General features: G+C 35.3%; 1 protein-coding gene and 1 pseudogene across 5 annotated transcripts in view; one reads left to right on the top strand and one right to left on the bottom strand.

Annotated features, from left to right (window-relative positions):
- Jmjd1c (jumonji domain containing 1C) overlaps positions 1–22,668 on the top strand; it is a 299,325-nt gene that overhangs the window by 93,595 nt on the left and 183,062 nt on the right. The window lies entirely within an intron of this gene.
- LOC124984618 (proteasome maturation protein-like) lies at positions 13,688–14,114 on the bottom strand (annotated as a pseudogene).

Here is a 22,668-nt window from a genome sequence, read left to right as displayed (position 1 = left end):
CTCAGGGTATCAGTGCACTGATTAGGTTATAGGTCTCACAATCCAATTTTTTCACCATTAAACTTTCTTGCATTGTCTTATGACTTTTGGGCATACCTCATAACCACTCAGTTCAAAATACAAAATGTTTTTATCTCATCATACTTAATCTAGTACCTTTCCTAATCTGTATTGCCCCTTTATTACAGTAATCTGAATCCTATCACCGAATATGAGATTTGCCCTTTGCCTGCTGTTGAATTTTATGTAAATGGAATCAATTTTTTAAATTCTGTTTGTGTTTTAGTATACTATATTAGATTCCTGCGGCTGCCATAAACAAACCCCACAGACAGACTATGGAGGAGACTTAAACTGTAGACAAGTTCTTTCTCAAAGTTGTGGAGGCCAGAATTCCTAAATCCAAGTGTTGGCATCATCTTCTGAAGGCTCTAGGGGAAATTCTTCCTTGCCCTCTATGTAAGTGTGACTGAGTCCCAGCTTGTGTTCTTCATTCCTTCTATGCCCATTTAAAAAGTTATAAAGTTATGTTGTCTTTTTCTCTTTGATTCATAGGAGGTCCTTATGTGGATGTATAAGTCCTTGACAGCAGGCCTTAGATGAGTGAAGCAAGTGAGGTACCTAGGGTGCAAATTTAAGGAGACATCTGCTCTTAACTTCCTTTCTTCCTGGATTGCATTTCACCAAAACATCTCTCTGACACACTCTAATTCAAGAGTTTCCTATTACCTTATGGGAAAGGCCATCATACTAAATAAAACCCTTCTATTATTCTGTCATCTTAGGGTCTCTCTCCTCATCCTAAAACTCCATCACTAACTGATACATACTTATGTGGTCTTATTTGGTTTGTTGCCATCCAGACGAAATGTGCCTCTGTGAGACTGTGTGGCTTTATTTTTGTCCATTCCCTGTTTACCCGGGTTCCTGGGGCAGTGTATGGCACTAATAGGGTTTTAATAAATATTTAAATGTTATTAAAAATAGGAAAGTTTGGGTAGAAAGATTTCATTTTAAAAAAGGGGAGGGAGTTGGAATAATTATCCCCTCCACCCCCCAAAAAAGTATGGGCATGGTGCATACCTGTAATTCCAGTGACTCATGAGGATCTTGAGGTTCAAAGCCAGCTTCATCCACTTTGCCAGGTCTTAAGCAGCTTAGTGACACTATAAAAATAAAAATAAAAAAGGAGTAGGCATGTCACTCAGTGATTAAGCAACCCTGGGTTAAATCCGTGGTACCAAAAGAAAAAAAAGTATCATTTTAAGCATGCTACTTGTATGTGGGGACTAGTACACACAGATAAGCTATCGAGTTGTCAATGGAATAGCAAAAATTTCTGTACAAGAATGAAAAGTAAATCTTATATTCTTTGCAGACCTTGCAATAAAACCTTGTCACAGCCACTTAAATAGGATGTTGAAGGGAGGAAGCATCTATGGATAATAATGAATGAATGCAGCAGTGTTTAAAATATAAATGGTTGGCTTGTGGGCCATAACATGCTGACACGCTGGACTTGGTGATGAAGTCAAGTCAACTGTAAGACAAGTTGATTGATATATTTTACAATCAGTAAAGTAAAACAAAGAAAGGAAGTATTCTAGGTATTCAATCTAGTAAAAGCTGGAAGGAAAAATATTAGACTTATATAGAGCTTACTATTTGAGGCACTGCTGTACTGAATGCTTTATGTAAATTGTTTAATTCTCACAAATACTCTCTGAAATACATACTGCTATCTCCTTCTTCCACCACCTTTTTGGTACTGGGGATTGAACCCAAGGGCACTTAAGCACGGATCCACATCCTTAGCCCTTTTTACTTTTTCTTTTGAGACAGGGTCTCACTGATTTCCTTAGGGCCTTGCTGAGTACTGAGACTGGCTTTGAACTTAGAGTTCTCCTGCTTCAGCCTCAGGAGTTGCTGGGATTACAGGCTGCACCACCACACCTGGTGTTATTTACTTTTCACTGAAAAGGAAAATGAATCACAGGTTATATAATTTGCCTGAGATTACACAACTAGTAATGTTTGTACCTAAAGTGCTCCTCATTTGGTGCTGTTTTGCTGCTCTCATAACTTAGCTAGGATATTGGCACTGTTAAGCTGGGACAGTAATAAGAAATGTAAATGAAGTATGACCTGAATGTGAACTAAATTACAAGGGAAAGGAGAATGATTACAGGGAAATAGTTCCCTAAGATCACACCAGGAATACTGGAAGTATTCCTTATAATACTTAAGGAATGTGGGGAAAGGAACTCTTTAGGGTGTTTGTACATTATTTGAGCTAATGATAACATGTACTGTATGCTCTTAAAATAGACAACTGCAGCTTTGGTTGAGATGCATGTCTGGAGATACAAGTCTGAGTCAGCATTATTTCAATATGTTTTGAGTATTTGCTTTATATTTCAATATGTCTTGAGTATCTGCTTTGGAAGTGACAGAATAAAAAGCAATGCAAGAGGATGATTTTTTTAAAGCATTAAATATATATAGAATTACGGAAAACCAAGACATTGAGTTAGGAATATACCTTTATAAGTAGAGAGAGAGACAGAGAAATGAATTCACTAGTTGCAGAAGGGAAATGACCAGAATCTAAGGTTATGAAACACAAGAGATTTTTTTTTAATTGTAAACAAATGGGATACATGTTGTTTCTCTGTTTGTACATGGAGTCAAGGCATATCATTTTGTGTAATCAAAATTTTACATAGGGTAATGTGTTTGATACATTGTTATTTTTTCTTCCCCCACCCCTCCCATCCCTCTTCTCCCTCTATACAGTCCTTCCTTCCTCTATTCTTACCACCCTCCTAACCCCAACCCTAAACCTAACGCTAACCCTCCCTCCCCCATTATATGCCATCATCTGCTTATCAGTGAGATCATTCGTCCTTAGTTTTTTGAGATTGGCTTATCTCACTTAGCATGATATTCTCCAATTTCATCCATTTGCCTGCAAATGCCATAATTTTATGATTCTATATGGCTGATTAATATTCCATTGTATATATATATATATATATATATATATATATATATGCCACAGTTTCTTTATCCATTCATCAATTGAAGGACATCTAGGTTGGTTCCACAATCTGGCTATGGTGAATTGAGCAGCAATGAACATTGATGTGGCTGTATCTCTGTAGTATGCTGATTTTAAGTCCTTTGGGTATAGGCCAAGGAGTGGGATAGCTGGGTCAAATGGTGGTTCCATTCCAAGCTTTCTGAGGAATCTCCATACTGCTTTCCAGAGTGGCTGCACTAATTTGCAGCCCCACCAGCTATGTATGAGTGTACCTTTTTCCCCACATCCTCGTCAACACTTATTGTTGCTTGTGTTCTTGATAATCCCCATCTAATTGGGGTGAGATGGAATCTTAGGGTAGTTTTGATTTGCATTCCTCTTATTACTAGAGAACATTTTTCCATATATCTGTTGATTGCTTGTACATCTTGTTCTGTGAAGTGTCTGTTCTTTCCTTAGCCTATTTGTTGATTGGATTATTTGCATTCTTGGTGTAGAGTTTTTTGAGTTCTTTATATATTCTGGAAATTAGCACTCTATCTGAAGTATGGTTGGCAAAGATATTCTCCCACTCTGTAGGCTCTCTCTTCACATTACTGATAGTTTCCTTTGCTGAGAGAAAGGTTTTTAGTTTGAATCTATCCCAGTTGTTGATTCTTGCTTTTATTTCTTGTGCTATGGGAGTCCTGTTAAGGAAGTCTGATCCTAAGCCAACAAGTTGAGGATTTGGACCTACTTTTTCTTCTATAAGATGCAGGGTCTCTGGTCTGATTCCAAGGTCCTTGATTCATTTTGAGTTGAGTTTTGTGTAGGGTGAGAGATACGGGTTTATTTTCATTCTGTTGCATATGGTTTTCCAGTTTTCCCAGCACCATTTGTTGAAGAGGTTATCTTTTCTCCATTGCATATTTTTGGCCCCTTTGTCTAGTATGAGAAAATTAGATTTATTTGGGTTTTGTGTCCATGTCCTCTATTCTGTACCATTGATCTACCTGTCTATTTTGGTACCAATACCATGCTGTTTTTGTTACTATTGCTGAATTGAAGATCTGGTATTGCGATACCCCTGCTTCGCCTCTTTCTACTGAGGATTGCTTTAGCTATTCTGGGTTTCTTATTCTTCCAGATGAATTTCATAATTGCTTGCTCTATTTCTGTAAGGTACATCATTGGGAATTTAATTGGAATTGCATTGAATCTGTATAGCACTTTTGGTAGTATGGCCATTTTGACAATATTAATTCTTCCTATCCAAGAACATGGGAGATCTTTCCATCTTCTAAGGTTTTCTTTAATTTCTTTCTTTAGTGTTCTGTAGTTCTCATTGTAGAGGTCTTTCACCTCTTTTGTGTGATTGATTCCCAAGTATTTTATTTTTTTTCGATGCTATTGTGAATGGGGTAGTTTTTCCTAACTTCTCTTTCTGAAGATTCATCACTTATGTATAAAATGCATTGGATTTATGAGCTTTGATCTTGTAACCTGCTACTTTACTGAATTCACTTATGAGTTCTAAAAGTTTTCTGGTGGAATTTCCAGGTTCCTCTAAATATATAATCATGTCATCAGCGAACAGGGATAGTTTGAGTTCTTCTTTTCCAATTCGTATCCCTTTAATTTCTTTGGTCTGTCTAATTGCTCTAGCTAGAGTTTCAAGGACGATGTTGAATAGAAGTGGTGAAAGGGGCATCCCTGCCTTGTTCCAGTTTTTCGGGGGAATGATTTCAGTTTTTCACCATTGAAATGATATTGGCCATGGGCTTAGCGTAAATGACCTTTACAATGTTAAGGAATGTTCCCACTATCCCGATTTTTTCTAGTGTTTTGAGCATGAAGGGGTGCTGTATTTTATCGAATGCTTTTTCTGTATATATCGAAACAATCATGTGATTCTTCACTTTAAGTCTGTTGATATGGTGAATGACATTTATTGATTTGGGATGTTGAACCAAACTGCATCCCTGGGATAAAACCCACTCGATCGTGGTGCACTATTTTTTAATATATTTTTGTATGTGATTTGTTAAAATTTTGTTGAGAATTTTTATGTCGATGTCGATGTTCATTAAGGATATTGGTCTGCAATTTTCTTTCCTTAATGTGTCTCTGTCTGGTTTAGGGATCAGTGTGATATTGGTTTCATAGAATGAGTTTGGGAGGGTCCCTCCTCTTCTATTTCATGGAATACTTTGAGGAGTATTGGAATGAGCTCTTCTTTAAAGGTTTTGTAGAACTCGGCTGAGAACCCATCTGGTTCCGGACTTTTCTTCGTTGGTAGGCTTTTGATGACCTCTTCTGTTTCATTGCTTGAAATTGACTTAAGTTGTGTATATCCTCGTTCAGTTTAGGTAATTCATATGTCTATAGAAACTTGTAGATGTCTTTGACGTTTTCTGTTTTGTTGGAATTTAGATTTTCAAAATAGGTTCTAATTATGTTTGTATTTCACTCGCGTCTGTTGTGATATTTCCTTGTTCATTTCGAATTTTAGTAATTTGAGTTTTCTCCCTCTTTCTCTTGTTAGTGTGGCTAAGGGTTTATCAATTTTGTTTATTTTTTAAAGAACCAGCTATTTATTTTGTTAATTTTTCCGATTGTTCTTTTGTTTCAATTTCTATTTCCTGTCCTCTACTACTTTTGGTGTTGGTCTGCTCTTCTTTTTCTAGGCTTTGAGCTGTAATGTTAAGGTCGTTTATTTGTTGATTTCTACTTTCTTTTGTTGAATGCGCCCCATGAAATAAATCTTCCTCTAAGTACTGCTTTCATAGTATCCCAGAGATTTTGATATGATGTATCTTTGTTCTCATTTACTTCTAAGAATTTATTTCCCTTCTGATGTCTTCTGTTATCCATTCATCATATAATAGTGTATTATTTAATCTCCAGGTATTGGAGAAGTTTCTGTTTTTTATTCTTTTATTTCTAATTTCAATCCATTATGATCTGATAGAATACAATGTAGTATCTCTATCTTCTTGTATTTGCAAACAGTAGCTTTGTGGCATAAAATATGGTCTATTTTAGAGAAGGATCCATGTGCTGCTGAGAAGAAAGTGTATTCGTTCTTTGTTGGATGGTATATTCTATATGTGTCGGTTAAGTCTAAATTGTTGATTGTGTTATTGAGATCTGTGGTTTCTGTATTCAATTTTTGTTTGGAAGATCTATCCAGTGGTGAGAGAGGTGTGTTAAAATTGCCTAGTATTATTGTGTTGTGGTCTATTTGATTTCTGGAATTAAGAAGGATTTGTTTGACGTATGTGGATGAGCCAATGTTCGGGGCATAGATATTTATGATTGTTATGTCTTGTTGACTTATGCTTCCCTTAAGCAGCATGTAATGTCCTTCTTTATCCCTTAATGTCCTTCTTTATCCCTTCTGACTAGTTTTGGCTTGAAGTCCACATTATCTGAAATGAGGATGGATACTCCAGCTTTTTTGCTGTGTCCATGTGCACGGTATGTTTTTCCCATCCTTTCACCTTTAGTCTGTGGGTATCTCTTTCTATGAGATGAGTCTCTTGCAGGCAGCATATTGTTGGATTTTTCTTTTTAATCCAATCTGCCAGTCTATGTCTTTTGATTGATGAGTTCAGGCCATTAACATTCAGGGTTATTATTGTGATATGATTTGTATTCCCAGTCATTTGACTCATTTTTGTTTTTTGACATGATTTGGTTTCTCCTTTATTTGGCTATTCCTTTAGTTTAGGCTAGTTCCTCCCGGTGCTGATTTTCATCGTTGTTTTTCATCTCTTCGCCATGGAATATTTTGCTGAGAATGTTCCGTAATGCTGGCTTTCTTTTTGTAAATTCCTTTAGCTTTTGTTTATCATGGAAGGATCTTATTTTGTTGTCAAATCTGAAAGTAAGTTTTGCTGGGATTCTTGGTTGGCATTCGTTTTCCTCAGGGCTTGGTAAATGTTGTTCCAGGCCCTTCTAGCTTTTAGGGTCTGGATTGAAAAATCTGCTGATATTCTTATTGGTTTCCCCCCTGAATGTAATTTGATTCTTTTCTCTCACAGTCTTTAAAGTTCTGTCTGTATTTTGTATGTTAGGTATTTTCATTATAATGTGCCTTGGTGTGGGTCTGTTGTAATTTTGTATATTTGGAGTCCTATAAGCCTCTTGTACTTGGTTTTCCATTTCATTCTTCAGATTTGAGAAATTTTCTGATATTATTTCATTGAGTAGATTGTTCATTCCTTTGGTTTGTTTTCCTGTGCCTTCCTCAATCCCAATAATTCTTAAATTTGGTTTTTTCATGATATCCCATAATTCTTGTAGATTCTGCTCGTGATTTCTTAACCATCTTCTCTGTTTGTTCAACTTTGTTTTCAAGGTTAAATATTTTGTCTTCAGTGTCTGAGGTTCTGTCTTCCGGGTGTTCTATCCTATTGGTTGTGCTTTCTATGGAGTTTTTAACTTGGTTTATTGTTTCCTTCATTTCAAGGATTTCTGTTTGTTTGTTTTTTTTCAGTATCTCTAACTGTTTATTGAAATGATCTCTTGCTTCCCGTATTTGCTCTTTTAACTGTTGATTGGTGCAATCATTTAATGCCTGCATTTGCTCTTTCATCTCCTCCTTCAATGCCTGCAGGTGCTCTTTCATCTCCTCATTTGCTTCCTTGATTGTTTTAATTATGTACATTCTGAACTCCCTTTCTGACATTTCTTCTGCTGTGCTCTCATTGGGTTTTATTGATATAGTATCTAGGTTTGTTTGGGACATTTTTTTCCCTTGTTTTCTCATATTGGTCAGATATCAGTGGGACTCTGAGATATTGCAGATTTCCTCTATTTGCTTTATAGTGTCCCTGTAGATTTCCAGTATATCACGTCCCAGCCTTTAGTAGTCTGAAGTCTTGGAGGAACTTGATAATGCAGTGCTTCCGAGGAATGTTGCCCGTAGCCCGCTACTGGTTCCAGGGCTTGCAGCTGGCTCTGTGCGGAAAGACTTTCACTGGGCTGTCTGCTCTAAGAAGCTGGCTGTGGAAGGAGCCTGCCGCCGGAGGGAGCAGGGCTGCTTGGAGAAATCTCCTGCTGCCCTTCCCTGCCCTGGTCCCAGAGGTTACCTGCAGGCCAGAGCTTGCCGCTGACTCCAGGACTTGGAGCTGACTCTGTGCAGAAAGGCTCTCACTGGGCGGTCTGTTCTGAGAAGCCGGCTGTGGAAGGAGCCCGCTGCCGGAGGGAGCAGGGCTGCTTGGGGGAAGTCTCTGGCTCCCCTGCCCTGGTCCCTAAAGCTGCCTGCGGGCTGGAGCTCGCCGCTGGCTCCAGGACTTGGAGCTGGCTGTGTGCAGAAAGGCTCTCACTGGGCGGCCTGCTCTGAGAAGCTGGCCGTGGAAAGAGCCCACCGCCAGAGGGAGCAGGGCTGCCTGGGGAAGACTCTAGCTGCCTTGCCCTGCTGTGAGAAGCCGCCCCTGTCCGGGCCTGCCGCCTGGGCCGAGCTTCACCCAGTGGGGGGGACTCACCCCGTCGCTCTATGTTAGTCTGAGTCTCTCAATGCCTCCCCTTCTTGAATCCTGGGTTCTGGAGCGACAGGAGATGCAGTCACCCTCTAGTCCGCCATCTTGGATCGCCCCAAAGGGATTTTTATGTGGGAAATAAGTAGTATAAGTACACTTCTCAGAACTTAAAGGTTAAAAAAGAAAACCCAAAAGTGTTTTTGGAAATTGGATACGTTGTTTTATAGTGCACCTTGCAGTGGAATACTTCTAAACTGTTAAAATGGTTAGTTGATATGACTGATGATAGTGATTAGCTCATCTAGCTAATAGAGGTATTCTGAGAGGAAAGGGGAAGAACAACTTGAAATCTCCCAACCTTAAAGTCGAATGACGAATATACATCCTGAGCAAACAAAGTAACACATGTATTTATTTGAGCAGGCAGTAGTAAATCAACATAACCAATTTGATATTGTTAATTTAACAGAATTTCAACAAATTGAGTTTAATCTAACTGGCTTATATTAGCATTTCATGAATCTTGTAGCATCCTATTTGTGAAATAGAACACCCCACAGAGTTGAGCCAAAGGAGCTGGTTTTATAGGCAGAAAAGGGTGAATAAGGACCAAAAAGTAGAGTCGGTCTTTCAGAGTTGCTTGCTTTGAAAATTTTAAACCAGTGGGAAGTGCTTCATGCTGGTTTTGGGTAAACTGGGTGCCTCCTGTTGGATGCTGTAAATCTCTTCTGTTGGGTGTTTTTTGATTTTTGTTTTGTTTTGTTTTGTTTTGAAAATGGGAGTGTTTAAAGTTCACTTAACATGAGTGATTTCATTCTGTTGTGGTCTGGTCCTTTAGGCCTACTGCAGGATCTTAGTACAAAAAAATGAGCTGTAAATTTTAGTTAACAATTTCAAAACAAACATTTATAATGGAATGTGGTATTAATTAGTAACAATTTACTTGTCTTTCTCTGTAGCTAATGCTCTTAAATGTTGTGATAGTTGAACTATATAGCTTTCTGATTGAAAGTTGATTATCTTAGGACCTAAAAATGCGTGGAATTATTCCATTTTGGAAGATGTGGCTCCTTTTTACTCAATTTGCCCATTAGGTTGCTGTAGTTTGAACCTGGAAAGAAGTAATGGGGAGTAGTCAGTATACTCTGGAGTGGGTATGATAAAAACCAAAGTTGCCTTAGTATCACAATAAAATACAAAAAACTGTGTAATTAAAATCTATATAAAATTACTGGTTTGGACTCAGTGTATTTTTACTTTAAAAAAAAGAAGTTAATTCACGAAAGGGAAAATAAGGCAGATTGGAAAGATTGTTAGCTAAGTAAGGCAGGGCTTGGTGGCGCACACTTGTAATCTCAATGGCTTGGGAGGGAGATTATGACAGGAGGATCTCAAGTTTGAGACCCCTTTTAGCAAGGCCCTAAGCAGCTTAGTGAGACCCTGTCTCAAAATTTAAAAAAAAAAAAAAAAAAAAAAAAAAAGTTAAGGGTTGGGGTTGTACCTCAGTGGTTAAGAGCACCTGGGTTCAATCTCTGTAGCAAAAAAAAAAAAAAGTAGTTAGACTGATGTCTAGTCCTGGCTTTGTCATTATTATGGAACATTTTCCAGTTCTCATATGGCAACTTGGTAGTTTCAGTGGTTCTGAAAATTCACAGATAATCTTCATTTTTGTTCAGCTCTTTACTCATCACTCCCTTTTAATTTTCTCACTACCATTTTAGAGTTAACCATTTTGGTTATATTTTGTTACTTTACAAATATTAGTTCATGTTAGACTAAGTAGAGATCATGAAAAGTTGTGATTTAGGATAAATCCATAGATGTGTTGAGCTGTGGATTTTTGTTATTCAGAACCAAATTCATTCACCAACTCTGCAATTTCCTCTGCACAAGAGTCATGAAAATACATGATTTAATATGTGCCTTGGTGAAATTTGTTGTCATATGGGGCCATTCATAAATGACTGAAGTTTGAAATTAGGAATACCCAAGATCTACTTATCATTTGTTTCTCTGATAGATACTTCACAGTGCCTCTGGGCATTTAGGAAAGGGTCTCTAAAATCTTAATGTTTTCAAAGGAAAGACACTTCTTTATCTGATCTTTTTTTTTTTTTTTTTTCATTTATTCAAACAGTATTTATTGATTATGTATTGTGTGCCAGGTTTATGTGATGACCATCCTGGACATGATTATATCCCTCCTAGAGATCTTTGTTTATGGAAATTAGGAAATTAGTTTTTGTATGTAATAAACTTCCAGTTACAAGTGATCATGCCCCGCCCCTTCCCGCTTGGTACTGGCGATTCCCAGCAGTGCTTAAGCACAGAACCACATCCTCAGCCCTTTTCAGTTTTTATTTTGAGATAGGGTCTTATGAAGTTATTTAGGACCTTGCTAAGTTGCCGAGTCTGGCCTCAGAGTTGCCATTCTCCTGTCTTAACCTCTTGAATCTCTGGGATTATAGGCAGGTACCACCATGCCTGGCTTGTGATCATGTTTTGAAATACTGATAATACTTCTTATTGAACCTAAATAATTTGTGAAATTAACATGTATGTGGGGGCATTACAAATAGTTTAAAAATATATTTCTGAAATAAGAATACATAAAAATGCAAAAATTAGACCTACATTCCACCATACATAATAATATATATAGTTTTGGTTTAAATGAATACCTAATGTTTACCTAATCATGACTATATTAATATTGTTTTTGGTTAACTAATTAATGTATGTTAACTTTTTAATTTCTTGGAATTATTTTTCTTGGAGTTAGTAATTGCCTTGTACTTCCATCTTTATTTACTTTTCTGTTTATTTGTTAGTGGTTTAATCAGCTACTCCCAATGTTATGTACGATCCTTTTAGTACATTCAGTATGTGCATTAGGTATCCTGTTAAATTTTATCTTTATGAAATCTTTTCTGTGATTTTTCTATTTGGACTGGCTCTACAAATCCCTTCTGATCTTATTTTATCATCATCCTGGTGATTCCTTGCCTCTTTGTTTTGTTGGGCTGTTTTCCTGTGTTCCATTTGTTGATTTATCTCATGTATTGGTGGAGTGTATCTTTGTGTAGTTATTTAGAGAAGATAGTCTGTTAGGACTTTTTTTTTCTTTTTTATATTGAGAATTGAACCCAAGGTCAGTTTACCACTGAGCTACATCCCCAGCCCTTTTTATTTTTTATTTTGAGACACGTTCTTGCAAAGTTGCTGAGGGAATCCCAAGAATGGCTGAGACTGGTCTTGAACTTTTATCTATCTTGCCTCATTCTGTGAGTCACTGAGATTACAGGCATATACCACTATTCCTGCTTTAGGATCTTTTTTTTTTTTTGGGGGGGGGGGGTTTGCTGGGGATCGAACCCAGTGCCTTGTGCTTACAAGGCAAGCACTCTACTGACTGAGCTATCTCCCCAGCCCCCAGAATCTTTTTTTTTAAAGTTGTAGACAGACACAATACTCTTAATTAATTAATTAATTTATTTAATGTGGAGCTGAGGATCGAACCCAGTACCTCAGACATGCTAGGCAAGCGTTCTACCATTGAGCTATAACACCAGCCCCAGGATTATTATTATTATTATTGTTTTATGTCTCCTTAATCTAACAATGTCCTTTACACTACCCTCAAACTCAACTGAGACATGAGTGGATACTGGATATAGAGTTTTGGAGTAGAGATTAGAAATTACTTTTCTTCAGAATTTTCCAGGTATTGGTAGGGGTTTTCCAGATTCTTATACTACTTTTAAAAAGTAATATGACGTTCTCCTTTTTGTTGTTTTATTTGAAAGAAGATGGAGGATCTTTTCTTGTGTCTGCTTTGGAAATGTCACAATATTTCTAAGATTCATTCTTCTGCATTATTTATTCATTCCTCTTTTCTGAAATGTTGTTATGGAATAGTTGAGGCATAGTGTCCCCCTTCTTTTTTCTACTTTATTCTTTTCATTCTAGTTATTTGGAAGAATTTTCCACTTCATTTTTTTTAAACCTTCTATTGTGGTTTTCATTTTTTTAATCAACATTTAATTTCCTAAAACCCCTTTTTGTTCTCCAAAATAGTTGTTTTTTGATAATGACTTTTCTGATTTTTCTGTTATGGTATTTTTCTCATACTTCATAGAGAATATTAATAGTTTTCTTCATTTGTTTTCCTTCTTTCCTTAAAGTCTTTGTTTTCTTCCAGTCATATTTTTTTCTATGCACAGTTTAGTTTCTCTGTTTAAAATATTAATGTTTTTCTCACGAGTTATCTGATAATTCTGTCTTCATATTTAATAGGGTAACGATAATAAAGCAAATTGGGAACTCTGAGCAAGTGGGTGAGGTTTGTAAACTTAATGTTTGAAATCAAGCCATTTCCTTGAAATACCTGATTTTTTTTTTGTTCTAAAAATCTTTAATTTTTATATGACAAGTTCATAAAGAATACTTTATAAAAAGAGGAATCATGGTGTAAATTGCTTAAAACAAATTATTATGAAATTTGTTCAGGGATGCATAGTATAATAAAAATTGAGTTTTACTTTTCTTTAACAGTGTTGCTGCTCATATATCACACACATATAAGTCCATAAAATACAAGAGTTTAATCTATCTGCTGGTTGCTTTAATTTTTTCAGTTAAAGATAAAATCAAAAACCCTTGAAATTACACTTTTCATCATAAAAAAAAATAGTCATAATTCTAAAATACCATTAGTATAACAAATATTCTCACAGACTGTAATGACACATGTTAAATATCAGTGTACCCAATCTGGGTGCTGTCATTGAAATCAATTACAAATGTTTATTCTGAAGATGTTGCTGTGATGTTGGTAGACTGAAATATTGATTCTGGTTATTTTAAATATTAAACTTAATGGAATATCTAGAAAGTAGGTTGAATTAGAACCTGTTGATAGTTTATAATATTCCTGAAAAATAATTTTGAATGACAAAGCTGTGGTTTTAATATAATTAGGAACTTGAAAATCATCTTCCTTTAGTGCTTTCAACTGTCACATGTTCATAAATTGAAGACTCAATAATTTCAAATAATCAGGGATACTTTTTAGGCAGAATCGCATGTGTCAGTACTTTTAATATTGTATATGTCAAATTATAACAAAAGACTACTATAATAAGATGCAGCCCCTCTGATTCATGAAAAGCACACTATCTTACAGCAAACCGAGTTTATATTCCACCATCAAATGTGGTTTGCCCATTAGTTCACTTTGAGGTGAATCAGTAAGAATATCTTCAAATCCAGTAGTCTCATCATTACCCCTCAAAATATCCAGAGAAGGATTGAGCTTGAAAGAAATGGAAGATGCTGAACCTCCTCCTGCACTGCCTTAAATTCCATTTGTAGTTTTAGAGGAGCAAATAGACCTTGAATGTTTTTTAGTGTAGAAAAATTCATTTTATCTTGGTTGAGCTGTACATTTTTTTCTGATAATTCAAGAGGATGACTGGGCAAAAGTTCATTTTTCACACAAGAAAAACCTTTCCGAAGAAGATCATGACTTTCAAAAGCCCACTTGCTGAAAGTTCTGAAACTGGAATACTGTCTTTTAGTTGAGATCCAAGTCCTCTGGCATTCATCTTCACACTGCTCAGGGAACACCTACCTTCTCAGCCCCATTACCTTCAGTTGGCCCTGCCGCTTACTTCCGCTTCCGGCCCTCCCCCCATGTTTTTGTATTTAGCTCTTTTAGTTTAAACTGGTCAGATTTCCCAGAGATTTCTTGCTTGGCTTTCCAAGTTTCTGCTATTGAAGAAAGAAGACTGGGAGTGGAGGGAGGGACTTGTCCTAGACACATTTCATTATGAAAACTTTGACCCAGTCCTCCTCTTTCAGTTGTAATCTCTTCCTTTGACCTGATTTAATAGGCTTCTGAAATCAGAGAACTGCTGTTAACCTTCTAAGATATAAATTTCTACCAAAATCAGAGAAGTGTTGCTAGGCTAAAGTAAGGAAGAGATTAGTGAGTCTGGCTGCTGCTAAAGCAAACTGCAGTGAGTTTTCACCCACAATTAATTTTTGAACCTTCTGGGGCTTCTGTTATAAATTGAATAGTTTTTCAGTTTGCCCCATCCACAGTATTAGATTTAATTCATTAAGCCAGCTATCACTATTATTGCAGTTATTTGAATATGGTCAATTCTGTCCATTTTCCAATCTGTCACATCTTGGACTCCTCATCATTTAACATGTTAACTTAGTTCTCTGTTCATTTCACAATCTGTGTTTTATATCATCTGAGTATTTTCAGTAAAGCATAAAGTAGAAACAGTGGAATATAGTTGAAGTTTTTCCATTTTATTTTAGTTTTTAGTTAATATTGTTGAGTTACGGTTGTTTATCCAGCTGTGAGTATCCAGTGATACTTTATTTTAATGAAAGCTTACATTTTATCACTTTACTCCTTACAATATTTTCAGAATCTTTCCCCACAAATTTTGCTCTTAAAAAAAAAACCTAGTATATAATTCACAATAGCCTACTTAAAAGAAGAAATGTATTAATAGTGAAAATTTAGCATCTGTTGTAGTAAAATTAAATTTACTCTTGAATAACCTTTTTCTTAATGTTTTTAGGCTTTCTTGCAAGTAATGGTTTTTGAACTTTTGATAGGATCAATATTAATAGGTCACTAGGAGCCTTTAAAACTTGTCTGTTTCTTTTGTGTGCATTTTCTAGAAAATATTTTTTTCGGTTGGGCATGGTGGCACATGCCTGCAGTTTTAGTTACTCAAGAGGCTGTGGCAGGGAGGATGATCAATTTGAGGCCTGCCTGGTCAATTTAGTGAGACCCTGACTCAAAATAAAATAAAATAAAATGGACTGGGGGTATACCTCAGTGGTAGAGTACTTGCCTAACAGGTGCAAGACCCTGGGTTCCATTCCTAGTATCAGAAAAGAAAAAGAAAAACATCTTCTGTTTCCAAAAAAATACATTTAGAAATTATTTTTATTTCCTCTGCTGTTTTTAAACATAGTGAAAGTGCATGCCTAATTCAGGCCTTTGATTGTTTAGATTTTGTAGACAAAATCTAATTTAGAAAGTGTCTAGGTATTCCCTTGCTGTCTTCTTTTCTCATTTCAATTTCATTTACTTTTTAACTATGTTTCTTTACCTTTTCCAGTTTTCTACTCATTTCTCCTTGGTGGAGAAGATGGATGCAAAGCAGGAGGTGTGAGTAGTTCTTTATTCTCTCTGCATCTGTTAATATTGCATCATCTTTCCCATGTAATATTCTTGTTTCTTCTTAGTTCATCCTCTTACATTTATGCAGCCAGTGGATCTATATGGTTTTACCTTGTGTGATTTATGAAATTTAGTTTATTCTGACAATATTCTTAGAAGATTTATATTAATTTGTAAGCATTCTTTTTTACATTTCCCTCCTTCCATTATTTATATGTCCTTTTAAAAATCTGATATCAGAAAACTGTTACCCACATTGTGTCATTCACTCATCCCTTTCATTTCTTTAGTCCACCAATATTTAATAAGTTCCTAATAAATCACACTGGAAAATCAATTTCATTGATAATATCTCAGTTTTATTATTAGGGTTCATATTTTATAGGGAATATCACCTCCTGTTTCCTGTTAGAATTATTCACATAATTAAAATCTATAACTTTGGCTTTGTTATTTCCTATCCATATTATAAGTGAGTGTTTCCTTTTGGAGATGTGTGTGGTATAAAAGTAGACTCAGGCTTGAGTTCTGCATATGTTGACTATGTAATATTGGATTAAACATATAATCTTTCTGGGTCATAGAGCTCTCTCTGTAAAAAATACTTATTTATTGGATTGAACTGAGAAAGTTCATGATAAAAATGATGAAATGAGAAAATGTAAATACATGTATTTTTATAACTTAAATTTGAAAAGTTGTATGATGGTAATATTTCTATAAGGATTGCTATCCTTATATAAGGATTGTTTATTTTTGCAGCCTGTTTGCTCTTGAAAGCAAGAACTAACTGTATCATAGTGATCCTTACAAAGTGTTACTGTTAAATAACAAGGACTGTTTTTTTTTTTTTGGAAGGGGAAAACCATATTTAGCCAGCTGTCTAAGTTGAGTAGTTAAAGCTGGGAATCTATGGAGGCCATGGTTATAGAGTTGGCAGGACCCAATAGCAGACAGTAACAAGTTAGGAAGAAAGAGAAAGTTCTCCATAGGGGTTTTCCTCTAAGTCCTGATCTAAGCCCATGTGCTTTAAGAAGTTGCCCAAATGTGTAAGAAAGAAAGAACTCAAAGGATAATAGAGGAATATTCCCAAAGCTCACTTGAGTTTGGAATAGTTCCTGTTCCCAGTAGTCATTGTGATTAACCTTATAATTTACAGGACATTGAGAGAGTACTTAGAAGATTTTATAATGAGAAGAAAAAATTAGCCCTAGACTAAAATTTGCTCAGGTTATATCTAAAAAGTCTTGAAAATGAGACTCAAAAGGATTAAGTTTCTAAGCAACTTAACTGCTTCTCAGGGGAAAGGAAGGGAAAAAAAAAAAAAAAAAAACACCAAAAAACCTAAAAAGTATTTGTAACATTAAGGTAAAAATTACCAAGCAACTACAGAAGCAGGAAAATAACCCCATAATGGGGAGAGGCAGGATCTGATACCAAAAAAAACCCAGAAGAACATAAATGACAGAATTAGTAGACATGGACATTAAACAGAGAGTGACTATATTCTCCATGTTCCAAAAAGTTAAAAGAAGGACTGAACTTTGGAAGTCGAGATCTATAAAGATATTTTTAAAAAATCAAATATAAATTGAAATTCTGGAGAGGAAAACTATAATGTATGAGGAATAAAAGCCACATTGGATGGGATTCAGAACACATAAAGGTAGAGTAATTCCCCATTATCTACAGGATATATGTTCCAAGACTTCCAGTAGATAACTGAAAACAGAGATAGTACCCAACTCTGTATTCAAGTAATGTCATGCCATGACCGTCTGTTAACCTAGATGGCTACTAATGGATGGGTAGCATATACAGGGTGGAAACACTGGATGAAGGGATAGTTCATGATGGAAAGGGATGATGCACAGTTTCATCATGATACTCAAAATGGTATGAAATTTAAAACTTTTGAGTTTACTTCTGGAATTTTCTATGTAATAGAAATATGACCATAGGTAACTGTGAAACCACGGAAAGTGAACCTGCACTTGGGGAGCACAGCTGTTTGTTGACTTAAATAAAATATATTTTAAAGTCAATTTCACTCATTTCTTTTTTTTTTTAATGTGACTAGTAGAACATAATTATATAAATTAAAATATAATTCTAAAAAAAATTCAGTTAATACAAAAGAAGGCAGAAAGGAACAGTGAAAAAAGAGGCAAAGAACACTTAATTAAATTGATAGATTTAGCCGTACTAATAATTATACTACTACCATTTAATGTAATTACTATTAGTCTTGAACTATACAGTTAAACATGCTACAATCTCCAGATCTGGCAGAGATTGTCAGAGTTGATTTTTTTAAAAAGTAAGATCCAACTGTATGTGGTTCATCAGAAATTCACCAGATTTAAAGTGAATGATAGAATGCACTAATAAAAAAAATGAGAGGGACTGGGGAGATAACTCAGCTGAAGGCCCTGAGTTCGATCCCCAGTACTGCAAAAAAAAAAAGAGAAAAAGTTACACTGAATGAATGGAAACATATATAACCAGATAAAATAATAGGGGGCTAGGGTTGTGACTCACCTACCACACATAAGGCCCTGGATTCGATCCAGAGAAATAACATAAAAATAGAGGTGTTGTGTTCACCTCCAACTAAAAAAAAATATTTAAAAAAATAATAATAGGAACATATGTACTATGGCTATAAAATACTCAAGAAAATATCAGAGAAAAGTGGAACAGTTTAAGATTGACATAACGGTCACATATATATGCATCTAATAGCACAGCTTCAAAACGCATGAAGCAAAATTTTATAGTTGAAGACTTTTTTAACACCACCCCTTCTCAGGAGTTGCTAAAACAAACCATTAACAAATGAGCAAAGATGTTGAGGATTTGAAAAATCTTGTCACTCACTTTGATTTATTTGATATTGTCTTAGTTCTTCTAGTTGCTATCAAAATACCTTAAAACTGAAATAGCTTATACAACAGATTTACTTGTCAAAATTATGGATCAAGATCTGGTGTCTGATGAAGGCCCACTTTCTAGTTTATAGCTAGCATCTTTCTGGAATGTAATTATGTGATTGAAGAAGCCAGGAAACCCTCTGAGGCCTTTTTTAAAATAAGGACAGTAATCTTCATTTATGGGGCTCTGCCTTTAGTTGTCAATCATCTCCCAAAGTCCCCCATCTCTTAATACCTTTATAATAGTGATTAAATTTCAACATTTTCAGTTTTACAGGGATACAAACATTCAGAGCATAGCAGATATTAATAGAACATTACCACAGAACTTCATGATGCATATTCTTTTTGAGTACACATGAGAGAGACCATACACTGGGTCATAAAACAAATGTAAATAAAAGGCTAGAAATAGTACAAGGATGTGTTCTTGAACCACAGTGGAATTAAATTAGAATCAATAACAGTATTATCTCTAGGAAAAAGATATTGAGATATTAAACAGTATACTTCTAGATAATCTGTTGGCAAAAGGAGAAATCCCAAGGAGAGTCAGAAGTCATTCGAACTGAATTATAATGAAAATATACTAAGTCAGAATGTGGGTTTATCTTCAACAGGGATTAGAGTGAAATGTATAACTTGGAAAATATACTAAATCAGAATTTGAGTCAGTATGTCACAAAATGAAATTAAACCTCTATTTCTCACCTTGCACAAAAATCAACTCAAAGTGGATCAAAGATGTAGGTACTAGAACAGAGACCCTGCACCTATAGAAGAAAAAGTAGGCCAAAATCTTCACCTTGTTGGCTTAGGACCTGACTTCCTCAACAAGACTTTTAAAGCACAAGAAGTAAAATCAAGAATTGATAAATGGGATAGATTCAAATTAAAAAGCTTCTTATCATCAAAGAAAACAATCAATAACCTGAAGAGAGCCTACAGAATGGGAAAAGTCTTTACCACACACACCTCAGATACAGCACTAATCTCCAGGATATATAAATAACTCAAAGAACTTAACACCAAAAAAACAACCCAGTCAACAAATGGGATAAGGAACTGAACAGACAGTTCATAGAAGAAATATAATTGATGAACAATAGAAAAAGTGTTCTTCATCTCTAGCAGTTAGAGAAATGCAAATCAAAACTGTTCTAAGATTTCATCTCATGCCAGTCAGAATGGCAGTTATCAAGAATACAAGCAATAAGTGTTTTGAAGATGTGGGGGAAAAGGTACACTCTCATACATTGCTGGTGGAACTGCAGATTGGTGCAACCACTTTGGAAAGCAGTATGGAGATTCCTCAGAACACACTTGGAATGGAACCATTATTTGGCCCAGCTAACCCACTCCTCGGTTTATACCCAAAGGACTTAAAATTGGCATGCTACAGTGATGCAGCCATATCCATGTTTATAGCAGCTCAGTTCTCATAGCTTAACTATGGAACTAACCTAGATGCCCTTCAGTTGATGAATGGATAAAGAAAATGTGGTACATATACACAAGGGAATATTACTCAGCCATAAGGAAGAATGCAATTATGGCATTTGCAGGTAAATGGATGGAACTAGAGAATATCATGCTAAGTGAAATAAGCCAATCCCAAAACCCCAAAGGGCCGAATGTTTTCTCTGATAAGGGGGATTGCTGATCCATAGCATCCATAGAAAGAAGGAACATAGGATTATGCAGAAGGCAGTGAGGGGAAGGGGTGGTTGGGGGGATGTGAAGGGCAGTAAAATGAGATGGACATTATTACCCTATATACATGTAGGAAAAAAGTTAAAAAAAGAAAGTGAAAGACAGACTGCACTAACCTGTGTTGTTTTCCTAAGTCATATTTGTATGCAGGGTATCTAGTAGGCAAAGGAAGACGACAGACACCAAGAGTCCACAATTTTGGGAAACAGGTTTTGAAGACAAATGTGCCTATAAATTGCAAAAAGTGTTGCTTTTTAACTATTCATACTGTATAGCATCTCTGAAAATTAAGTCAGGTAGGATAAGAACCTGTAACTATTCTCAGATACTTTGCCAAATGATTTTTCAAAACTGTTTAATGAACTTATAAAAATTGGTCTTTCAATTGAAGGCTCTTTAGATGTGGTTAAAAATAAGTTTACTGAAACTTTAAGTTCCAATGAGAAAAGAATGCATTTGGGGTTGTGTGTCAAGTTTGGGGTATCTGGTGAATGAAGAGAGAATGATGTCACAGTGAAGCATACTTAATTCAGGGGGGGAAAAAGTCTCATTTCCCAAACATTTGCTAGGAAAAGGTAGAAGTTAAAAGGGGAAACTACCCACACTAAATCCTGCTGGCTTAAACTTGGTACTATATTACTGTGCTTAGTAGATGATTTATTCCAGTAACACTTAATCTTAGAAATTTACTCATAATCAACTTTTGATGATTCAAGACAGAGAAGAGAAACGTATATTTTAAACATTATCCCACCTTGTCCTTGAAACTGGTCTGTAATTTAGTACCAGTGTTAGCATGCCTTATGTGCTATTCTGCATTTTTTAAAGTTGAAGTATATCTGGGTGGTCCATGTGTATCCCTATATAGAAGTTATTTTGTTCTTTTTTGATGGCCTAAGAGTATTTCAGAGTATCTATATGGATTATCATAACCAACCATAGACCTATTAGTGAACTTTTTTATGTCTAATCTTTTGCTACAACAACAATACAAAATGAATACACCTGTATACATTCTATTTTGCCAATATTATTTTGTAGCATAAATTCATAGAAATAGAATTACTTTTTAAAAGTGTGTATGCATTTTAAATTTTAAGAGGCATTGCAATTACTCTGTATAGGTGGTTTTAATCAATATCCATTCCAGTATTATGAATGTATAATGAATGTTAACCTAGGTTAACATAACTTGTTTATCATTTTCTATCTCCTAGGTGATAAAAAAGTGACGGCTCAGGGTGATTTTTCACTTGTTTGCTTGTGAGTAAGGTGGAATTTTCATGGTTTTAAGAACTACTTTAATTTCTTTTCTGTGAACTGTTTGCACATAACATATAAGTTCCATCCATTTTTCTGTTGGATTCTTCTTTGTTGTTGTTGATTTGTAGAAGCTCCTTACATATTATGAATATTAATATATTCTTATGCAATGAAAGGAGTTGGAATTTTTAAAAATATGATTTGGTACTGTTAAAGTTGTATTCACATGCACATTTTAAAATTTTATGTAGTTGAATTTATTATATCTTTGATTGCTCATTCACAGTTTATAAAGGTTCCTCTGTGATTTATGGTTTTCTTTTTTCTTGTTTGAAAAGAATGTGGGTGTATCTTCAACAGGTATTAGAGAGAAATGTATAACTTTAAATGCTTATATTTAGAAAAGAAAGATTTCTAAAAAATCAGTAACTTAAAGTTCTACCTTAAGAGAGAAAGAGAGCAATTTAAACCCAAATTAAGAAATAAGGGGAATTAAATTATGAATAGAAACCAATGAAATAGAAAATAAAAGGAAAAGATGGAGTGTACGACACTGAGAAAACAGTTTTCACCTATTGGGTATTCACGCCTTCCCCTGCCAGTCCTTCCCCCCAGGTAGACAACATATCCAATTGGTGAGCAGTCTCACAAGTTGTTTATTGAAATTTTAACTAGAACAACTGTCTGTAGTAGTTAGTTTTAAATATCTATCTAACTTAAATACTTACTCTTTGATATACGAAAACCTATTCCTAGGAGTAGAATATCCCCAAAATAGATTGACTAAAATACAAATGACATGTGCATAGACCATATTCATATCAGCACCGTTGGTATTAGCAGAAGACAGACACACTCTAAATATCTCTCAGTAGGGTTCTGATTGAATAAAAAATGATTCATGTACAAGTTAGATATTATACAGTTACAAATGTAAGTAAATATGATCTACTATGCTGTGTTGCTAAATACATGTTTAAGTAAAAATGATAATAGTAAAGTGGGTAAAAAGTATGGTGCCGTGAATAAATACATTGT

The sequence above is a fragment of the Sciurus carolinensis genome, chromosome 5 (genome assembly GCF_902686445.1).
Source record: "Sciurus carolinensis chromosome 5, mSciCar1.2, whole genome shotgun sequence".
NCBI lineage: Eukaryota > Metazoa > Chordata > Mammalia > Rodentia > Sciuridae > Sciurus > Sciurus carolinensis.
This window is presented reverse-complemented; position numbering and strand designations above follow the sequence as displayed.